This window comes from Rhodamnia argentea, chromosome 4 (genome assembly GCF_020921035.1).
Source record: "Rhodamnia argentea isolate NSW1041297 chromosome 4, ASM2092103v1, whole genome shotgun sequence".
Taxonomy (NCBI): Eukaryota; Viridiplantae; Streptophyta; class Magnoliopsida; order Myrtales; family Myrtaceae; genus Rhodamnia; species Rhodamnia argentea.
The window spans coordinates 23,690,719-23,701,510 of record NC_063153.1 but is presented as its reverse complement, the minus strand read 5'-3'; the positions used below and the strand labels follow the sequence as shown (position 1 = coordinate 23,701,510).

General features: G+C 39.7%; 1 non-coding gene across 1 annotated transcript; it reads left to right on the top strand.

Moving 5' to 3' along the window:
- Positions 1-8,016: 8,016 nt before the first annotated feature.
- Positions 8,017-8,135, top strand: LOC115740750. Its single transcript, XR_004015396.1, has one exon. It is a non-coding gene; the product is annotated as a 5S ribosomal RNA (ribosomal RNA).
- Positions 8,136-10,792: the final 2,657 nt, after the last annotated feature.

Sequence of the window (10,792 nt, the reverse complement as noted above, 5' to 3'; positions counted from 1 at the left end):
AACTGCGGCTACGCAGCAAAGGCCCTCACCCAAGGCCTTGGTGCCATGCGCCGGCTCTCAGCGAAGTGGTCCTCGCCTAGATTTGACAAGGGCTTATAGGCTTGATCGTCCAAAATGAAAGAAAAAAATGTAAAAATAATTAAAAATTCAATTAACAAAGTATTAATAAATGTACATGTTAGCGCCAATCACGCCACATCAAACAACCAATGACCATGTAAACTATTTCCGTCCAAAATTGATCGGATAGACTCAATTGACACAAATGCAAAAGGTTTATCACAATTGAGAGGTTTATGACTAAATTGACACCAATATAATAGGTTTATGGCCGTTTTTGGTACTTCTCACAATATTTAATTCAAGTACATATAAAATCACCAAGAATAGCACAAATTAGCTTACAAATTTGCACTCAATCTGAAGTCCCACAAAAGAACTTGCATTTGTGGATTGGATGATGGATAAATCAGCAAGCCGTCGCCCTTTCCTAAAGGTAAAGGAGCGGGCACAGTGAACTGTAATTGTGAAAATGTTGGAAGATCCGGCCAAAGAAGGTGATAGCCAGTTGCCATTGCCCCGAAGCAATTGGATGCGACATGGTCAATCAATAGAAATACTCCAATGCTCCGTTTTGTTAAACGTCCTGTAATGACCTGCTTCTTGGCTTAATGCTTGTCTACCCGTTTAATGATCATGATCCTACAATTCCCCATTGTTCTTAATCTTATTGTGGGGATAGTAATGTCTACCACACCTGACAATTTTCTTATTTTTGTTTCTTTCTTTTGTTTTAAATAGATCAAGGGAGTCCCATACTTTTATCTTCGACATGATAGCCGATTAGGTAAGTAGGGCGCCTTCTGGTTACATTTATTTATTTATTTGTTTGTTTTTATTTTTATTTTTGTTTATTTGAACGTCTCTTTATTAAATATAATGTTCGGGTACACCTAGTCATTTCCAATCATTACTTATGCTTTCTTTGTTTTATTGCTCCCGGATGCTTTTAACTCATATTTCTAAAATATATGTCAACTAATTAAAGGAATAAAATAAACAAAAGCAACACGTTTACATATTTTGATGACGTTAAGACCAGAAACTATTCATATGTCTTGCTTCAAGACAATAACATTGCTGTTTAGCAAAGTCTACTTAGTAAAAGACAAGTAAAACTTCCCCTCCACAAATCTACAATTAGAGATTAATGGAATTACTTTTTTATTATGAAAAATAAAAAAATTTCCCCTCAAGATAGTAGATGATGTTGATAATTTTTTTTTTGTAAAATTACCAAAAATATCCTAAACCCAGTGTACATGTATCAATTCAGTCCTAAATATTTCAATTGTGCCAATTAAGTCATAGTTTTTTTTATTTTTTATATTTTTTCAATTGAGTTTATCCGGCTAATTTTGGCAGTAGCTTGCTAACGTGGATGCCGGCCGTTCTATGTGGCATGGACAGCGTTGACATGAATATTTTATAAACAACATTTTAATAATTTTTGATTTTATGATTTATTTTTGTTCTTTTATTCTCTTTATACTTTTCTGGGACTGAGACCAACAAGGACCACCAGCCAACCCTCACTGGCCACAGGCGAGGGCGGGGACACCCTCGCCGGATCTGGGCGAGAGAGATTACTGATGAGGACGTGTGTATCTGAGGAGCATACATTAATTTGACACTATTTAGGTTGTGTTAGTGAAGTGTAAGTGCCGAGAAAACTCACTAGAGAGCAGCAAGGGTCATTTAATTCAGTAAAGCTGTAGTTAGATATTTGGTTTTAGGTGGGTCAACCTGGATTTCAGAAGTTTAATTACGATCTATGCGTGTGCATATGGGCCTGCGTGTCCCTTCATTTGCTTTTGTTCTTATTCTTTTTAGGTATGCACTCTCGAGTTTGTCCATGGAATGTGGGTGCAGCATATGGATTAGCAACAACCTAATATTTAAATTTGATACCCAGATATTGGAAGCTCCTTTTTCTATATTTTAAAGACTATATGATGAGAATCCGATGAACTTTTGCCGAGACTTCTTCTTGGGGTTTCGTCAATTCTGATCATCCTCAGCACGAGCTCAAGAATTTTAATTTGGAGGTTATTGTTACAACATCTAACTCAATATTTCAATCTTACTTAGGTACCTCGTTATATGTCCAACTTAAAAGTTTAAGTCCATAGACGAAAGGAGACCACGTGCATATAAAGAGTATATGAACTACTTAGACAAGGGATGTGGAGTGAATTTGGGTCCGGCTAGGTATATAAATGGAATCAAGTTATGGGCTCCCTCTTGGATCTCCCCGTCACCGACACTGTGGATTTCTGCAGTACTTCCCCCAACAGTGGTATGTATGAGAGGCTGATTGGTAGGCTCCCAATGTGTATTAGTATCCTAGACTAAGCGACGGATCTTCGCGAGCGTGGAGTGTGACTTGCCATCACTGTTTGGCCTAGGAAGAGACCCTGGGTGAAAGGCGTGTTCTTGGGTGAAAGACAGTTCTGGCTGGTTGGCGACGGTTGGAGATTCGAGTTGAAACAGGCGAATAACAGACTTGGACTGGGGGAGCTAGCGCAATGTGGTAGAGACTCGAGTGGTCCGAAAAAAGAAGTTAACAGATTGAATGTATATAGCTAACAAAATCAATTGATAATACGTAGACGGTCCATAACTCGGTAGCTCAAATTCTCGATCCAAATGTGGGCTTACCTTTGGATCTCCCCGTTACGAAGGTGTCGAGCTTCTTCGGTGTTTTCTCCAACGCCACGGCTTCGCAATGTCAACTCTCGTGTCCCACCAAATTTCCCTATAAACGCATCTGTTTCCATGTGTATTCTCAGTACCACTCCGTAAACTATTGTACAAAGGAAATAATGCAAAAGTCTGGAATAGCACAAGATCCTTCCAGGAAGATGAAGTCATGCCATCTTCGTTGACGCCAACGCAAAACACTTTAGCAATAAGCTAAACTACAATTATACCGTCCACCAAGTTGACATTGCCTCAATTGTGCTCTCTTCCGAGTCCGAAAGGTTCAATTGATGAAAAGCGAGACCCAAAGTGTTATAATAAGCTGAAACTTTGACAAGAAACCCATCTTGTAGGTGGTCCCCTTCATCCATGCATAAAATTCTCCACTAATCTCGTGAATTAAGTAAGACACGAGCCAAAACAGTATATGTATTCTTCACATCGACTCGGGTTAAATTGGATCACCCCAATTCAATAGTTGCATTATTTGAGTAATGCTAGAGATATTAAGAGTTCATCTAGCAAATTAGTTTACTAAATGACGTAACGATCTGTTGGTAATTATTTAAGCGAGTTGGCCCACTCAAGCAACCGCCGGGAATTTGTGACATTTAGCCTAGTTAGCAACTTTAATATACCGAGTTTTAGTTATCTACCATGACTCAGATTATTTTGATTAACCCATTTGAAAAACTATATGAATGATTCGTTTTTCATTATATCGTGCATATGTTTGCTAACATGACTAAAATTCGTACAACCTTATGTAAACTCTACTTTTATTCAGAATATTACACGTATTTAAGCGAAAATATATCTGTACAACAAAGTTGGAACAACTCGCCATAAGTTCCTAAGGAGGGTAAAAAAAGATGATAAGATCTTGCCTTCTCATATACTCCCAATTAGGGATGTGTAGGTTCTCGAGTGGATAGGGTATTCGCTCTATCTAGAATCTACTCTATAGGCATTGGCTTCAATTTCAAAACCTAAGACCTATCTTATATGCTGATGGAACTCGAATCTAGAACCTGAAGGTTCGAGGGCATATTAATTCTGTTATTTATTTATTTATTTAAATTTTGGAACCTAGAACCTATCTTATAGACCTTTGTAACCACCTCGAAACCTAGAACTCGAAAGGTTCCAGGGCATATTATATTTTATTAAATCTTTTCTACTGAATAAAGAGTTATAGCAGATTCAATTATTAACACATTAAATATTCAACGCATAACATAAAAGTGTAACATGGCAAAATGCTTGCTCATGTCTAATGGTAACATTATTCCAAAACGATAATGACGTCGAAGTAAAAGACAACAAAACAAACCTAACTTATACCTATATAAATGAGTTTGCCCGGAAACCCATCCCACTCTCCCGAGAGCATGAACTAATAGTTTCGTTGTAGTCGTAGCCAAGCTCGTCGCACACGCACATGGAGATTTGTTTCTTCCTCATGAGGTTGGAGATTGCTGATCAATTACGACTTTCACACTTTTAAAAGTTAAATTACTACTAAAAGAGATAACTAAACATATATATATATATATATATATATATATATATATATATATATATATTTACTAAGGAAATAATATACAAGGTGACCTCCATCGTTTTACAAGGTATCCAGGACACTGTATAGCACGGGTACGAGTACGTGGTGGTATGACCACATACCATAGAACCTACCTTTTGAACTCATCAGGTTTGAAAACCCACCTTGTGAAGTCTACTAACCATTTTGAAACCTATTCATGTTGAGATGTGGTTTATACTCCTCATCGATAGGAAGACACGGGAGTCCCGCTCCCTAGTGAATGGGTGGGGGCATGCGGGGGAGGGAGGAGGAGGGGAGGCGCTCCGGCAGGGGTCTCCGGGGGCAGCACTCTCGAAATGCCAGATGGTTTTTATAGTATGAGCTTCTATCTTATCAGCAGTTTGAGTTTGGATTTATGAATAGCTGTTATTATGTATAATCACTTTTTCTTGTAATTGAGAGTTGTAACAGAGAGGTGAGATGTGTTAATTATATTAAAATTCTTTGTTGGATGTATCTCTTGTTTAAGGGTGAAACACGATAAATCTTGTGTCTCGATTTCTCTTTCTTGTGTTTACTCTTTACTTCGTTGTGTTTGTGTATATAATCCTAACAATCCGACTATACCAATTTTGGAGGTCGCACGTTCTACAGGCTTCTCATGCGCTCTCTTATTTGCAATTAGACAACCTAAGTCAACGAGCATTATAAACAATGAAAGATTAGATGAGGCGCAACACCATATTGTCTTACACGACACAGAAAAAAGAAAAAGCTGGAGCATGTGCATATTTATATTGAGACAATGCATGCTAGTGTGTGCAAATGCTCCTAGTCGCATAAGATCTGTAGTCTGCTAGATTTGGACATAATCCTACAACAAAAGTAGCTTGACCATCGCCTTTGTCTCTAAACTTGGAGAGCATTCTCCGTTTTGCCTTTTCTAGTAAGTGAAAGAGCACTAAGTTTTCTAATGTTCGTAGCCCTCTGCTATTGGCAGATGCAAAAACAAACTGAACTGCAAATGAGAAACTTTGTTTTGCACTTTTACTTTGGTTTTGCGTCTCTAGTCAGCGATGGATAGATACCATTAATCTTCGTATACTTTCCTTTTGCAGACTATCTGTCGCCACGAATGCGCATCATCCATCTCGTTTACATGCATCAGGTAAAGTTTTGCTCCATGGCGAATCGAGAACTTGAGGTTATGGGGTCGAGACAAAGTTTTTCTTTTCGAACTGCCATACACAAATTTTCATTTTTGCAAGTTTTTTGCCTCTATAGTTAAGGAAATTTCTTTTGCCCAGCTAGCTAAGGGAGCAGGTGCCCACCGCCAGCTTCCTATTTCCGCGGGCGGTTTTATCCACAAAGGTAGAGAGCGTGGGCTCTCAGATTAGTCTAAGCGGGAGATGCCGTGATTCGAACACGAGATGTGCTACAATCGGACTATATGCTCGACCATCGGTCATCCTCTTAAGCTTTCTTATTTTTGTTTCCATTAAACAGGTAGAAACAATAGCCTTCGCATAAGCAATGTAGGAATAATAGATCCATCTCCTGATGCAACGAAATAAGTTGGTATCAAAATCAACTTATGCATCACCATTTGACCTTGCTTGTGAATTTTTTGCGCAAATTGAATACCCTTTTCATTTTGAGGAGCTGAGCGAGTCTTTGTCATATTAATGAAGGGCTCTCTCTTTTTCGGTTAATCCTCATTTCTCCGAATGATACATGAAGCACATAATTTCAAACTCAAATATTTAGTATGCTGATCTTGCAGGAGATTATCTATACTAATCCTACGCATAATTTCTTCTACAATCATACCTACGAATTCCATAACATAAAAAGCTTGAGGGGGTCTATGGTTAAATTATAAACTTATGATTGGTAAAATGTAAATACTTGAAGATGATGGGCGTATGTTGCAACTGGCCCAAACTCTTGCTTTTTTGCCCTTTCAAGCCCCTCTCTCTCTCTTGCAAAACACATCATGCACACATCTCGTCACTGTTCTCTTTGTTAGAAAGTCCAACCAAAAAGCTTAAGTTTTTGGGAAGCTTTTGGGTTGGACTTTGTAATATGATATCAGAGCTAGTGTTATTCCTTTCAGCATACGTGGCCCCCCCTCATTAGTCAATTTCCACGCGTCGCTTGTAATCCAATTTGCATGTGAGAGGGGGTGTTGGAGTTGTTATTGTCCGACATCGGTTATGTGAATAAGTCTTGTATACTCTTTTTATTCATATGGTCTCCCTCCACCTATCGGTTTAAGCTTTTGGGTTGGATTTTCTAACACTCTCAAAGTTCTTCGCTAATCATGTATGAAACATGCCGCACAAGAATCACATAAACCAATCTTCTCTCTTTTTCATGGGAAGCTACTTTAACTCTTCACCAACCAAAAGCTCATACCTTTCATCGTAGTGAACCCTTCATTATACACTAATCATCGACCTAACTTTCAAGCACCGCAACACAAAAAAAAGGGGTGGGGGGGAATAAGATCGAGGAGAAAAAGATATCATTTTGAAGGAAGAAATTGGGGAGAAAAAGCTTAACCATGAAGGATTTTGCATCCCCTCAAAGCATTTGCAATCACGCATGCATTATTAGGAAAAAATGTTAGGGTACGGTTCATACTCCCCAATGACAAGAAAATACGTACTGATAATAGTGGGATCCTTTATTGGACGTAGTCCTAGTTTAAGGGTGAAACATGATAAAAATATTGTGTCTCGATTTCTCTTTCTCATTATGCTTTATTTCGTTATGATTATGCGCCGAATCCTAATACACAAATTAATCTTCCAAGTAAAAGTATCGCACTTAATTTGTCCATGGGATTTAGATACCTTTTACATATGTAGTCGCCCTTCATCGACTAGTTCAAGTTTTCGAATCAGACAATTTAACACGACATTAAAGTCAGGTCCTGTTTTAGTTTATCTTGCGTGTGCGGCCCCCTATTCGTCAAACTCGATACCCTGTTCTAATCCGGCTTGCACGTGGAATGGGGGTATCAACGTGTCTTACATCACTCGCTTGCGGGGTTCATATGTTCTTCATAGATTCTGTCTTCGTCCACTCGTCAACTCAAGTTTTTGGGGTTGGACATTCAAAGGATTCGAAATACTGTATCCTAAAATGATGAGTGATGTTTATAACAGGGGAAGATGGCATCCATCAAGTCCATTCATTTGTTTATGATGATCTCTTTATTCCATATGCTTCTGGAGCCCCTAGCTTTCATGTTCGCAATGGCCACGATCGACGGTGGAAATGTTCTCAGACTATCAATCACTGGGCGAACAGTTAACTTTAATATGACGCTTCGTGTGTACTCTAAGTCCATAACCCCCACCACTAGAAGTTGACTGCCAAACATTCCCACCTTGATTCGACACATCCAATCATGCGAAACTCTTTTTCATGGTATCGACTTCGTGAGAATCAGTGCCGAAACCATCAGTCAACCACGATTCGGGAGACATACGTACGACATTCACGGAATCATTGTGCCGAGATTAGTGGATGAAAGTTAGGGTTTGAGATGCAATAGTTATTAGCGAAAACGAATAGGTAGAAACAGAGCTGAGAGTCTGCTGCAAAACATCTGCTTCGCATGTGTTCCTAGGTGCAGGAGAATATCTTGTCTTATATCTCAAACGTAGTAAAAGAGGAAAGGAACAATACAAGTGCTAGGGTGCGATCATACCAGCACTAATGCACCGGATCCCATCAGAACTTCGAAGTTAAGCGTGCTTGGGCGAGAGTAGTACTAGGATAGGTGACCTCATGGGAAGTCCTCGTGTCGCATCCCTCATTTACGTTTTACCTTACAAAAAAAAAAACAATACAAGTGCTATAGTTTTTGTGCGGCGTTTACTTGAATGTCATAAATTTTTTTTTCACTTAGGTGCCACATTGTTTTTTTAAATTGTTCACTTCAGTGCCATTGGTGATTTGTCTCGGCGAAAAATTAGACGTGGCATTATTCTAATAAATAATGTCTGACGCGGTTCGTAGGCAAGATGAAATCAGCAAATGAGAAGTTAAACGACATCGTGTAATTATGGTACTTTTAGTGCTCATTGATTTTTTTTTTCCATGACTCATGGTCACTAGACTGAAAGGGACTCCTCACGACCGAAAGGGACTCCTCACATTCTGTCCCATCATAGAATATTCGAAGCATAAAGTTTCGTTTCTCTAGGGAGCGGAAAGTAGGGGGAATACATAATGTGTTTGGAAGAGCCAAGAGATTCTACTTGGTTTTTATAACAAAAACAAGAAATTACAGTGAAAGGAGGACATATTCTCCAAAGTTGGTGGAGACGTACTTGGCGGCTTTTTCCACCTCCGGAGGAAGTGGGGTGGGCAGTGCGAGTGGAACGTATTAGAGTTTCCTTGGCCTAAAATCAGGGTCCTCTGGGTTCCCATTTCTTCCCCCCACGCATTATTGCCAACCTAATTTTGGAGGATCCGTATCACATTTGGAACGACATGAGATATTGCAAGTTACACCATTGTACAAGGATCTTACTTTCGCACATTGACAAAATACTTCACGTACTCGTTTCTTTGTATAATTGGGCTAATCGAACACGCACATATGCTTGGTAGAATCACATCTTTGAATCTTTCGCATGCATGCAATGAAGCTGTTCGCAATGATCCCCTCGATTCGTTAGGTCAAGTTTTCGAAAGGAGTGCTTCAAAGACGGAGTTAAGCCAACTTCAAGGCTTTTTCTATATTGGTCAATGGTTTTTCATGGATGTTTGGGATTTGAGTTAGGTTATACATGTCACATACTCCTTTTGATGGAATTTTTCACGAGAAAAACAAGATAGCTATACCTCCATCTCAAGAAAATTATCTAAGCAATACTAAACCTACTGACATGGTGGCGTGTCACCTAAATCGATCGGAGATGATTGGACCACCGCATCGGCGACTTCTAGCAAAATTTGGCCGAAAGAACTACATTTAGATTTCGCATAAATTTTTAAGGTTAAAATCGGTTGGAAGGACTATATTGAAATTTCACGAAAAAAATTTAGGATTAAACTGGTAAAAAAGTATAGGTCCGAATTGACATTTATATAATAGGTTAAGACCGATTGGACAAATTCCCCTATTTTCAAGTCTAAGGAAGAGTTAATTTGCATGGAAAGTGCTACCACAATATAGAAATGGCATGCATACAGAGGGAAGTTTATTGCTAGTCTTTTTGGAAAATCAAAAGTATACATCAACCAACCTCTTCATCAAATTGAAAAATTTAACGTCGCAGGAGTTCTGATGTACCGTTGCACTCGTTATATTTACTAAACGATGTATTTGCATTATAAATGCCTATCGCTAAAATGCACTTACTGTAAACAGTTCTAAAATTAACTTGAAACTTTTCAAAGAGTCTACATACTTTTAATAGGACTGAATTTATTTCTTTCGATTCCTTAGGAGTAGCCCCGTATCGAAAACTCGACCTAATAAGGAGCGGGTTAATATAACGGATTAAATGGGTCAAGTTATATAAGTTAACCACTCCATCCCTCGTAAATTTCCCAATTAGGGACTGTACTCTCCTAATCACATCTTTAAGTTTTTAACTTTAATCACTTTTCGTGTTCCACTTCATGTGTAAACGCTAACTCCATGCCAAGGAATTCAGAGAGCTAGTGTTGAGAAACGCGATCGATTTATAGTACTTTCTAACTAATCATGCTCATAAGCAATCCTTCCCTCACTTTATTTGTTAGTTACTAATTTTCGAAACCATTCACCTTTCTCCGGCGTTCTGTCTTTGTTGATATAGTTTGGTGAATCCTCGTTTCCATCAAAGAATTCCAAGGTACAAAGGCTACGTGGTCAAAAAGCACATTGACGAATCGATCGGTTTGGAACTATCCAGTGGAATGGTGGGAGAAAATATTAGGTGCTCCTAGAGTGCCACGTCATTTTTAAGTCAGGCCATACAAAATTTGACATGTGTCATACGGGCCCACTTTTCAGATTATTCACAGCTCCTCTTTTCACTCACTTTTTTTTTTTAAACACCCCTCACCGCCCATCGCGCTTCCCTCTGTTTCTCCGTTTCTTTCTCTTATCTCTTCTTGCAAAAGAAACCGCCAGAAAAGACAATAAAGAAGGAAACGCCATGGCTCCGAGACGGGGAAAACGTCTAACGGAATCCGCTACCGCGGCGTCCAGAAAAGGCCCTGGGCCCGCTACGCCGCCGAGATCCGGGACCTCGACAAGAAGACCCGGGTGTAGCTCGGCACCTTCGACACCGCTGAGGAGGCCGCGCGTGCCTACAACGCCGCCGCCCTCGAGTTCCGCGGCGCCAACGCCAAGACCAACTTCCCCTCCTCCGCCGAGCTGATCTCCTCCTCCCGGTGCCCCAGCCAGGGCACCTCCCTCGATGAGGTCTCCCCCCGCCGCCAGCCGTCGCGGCCCTCGGCGCCCGCGGTGGC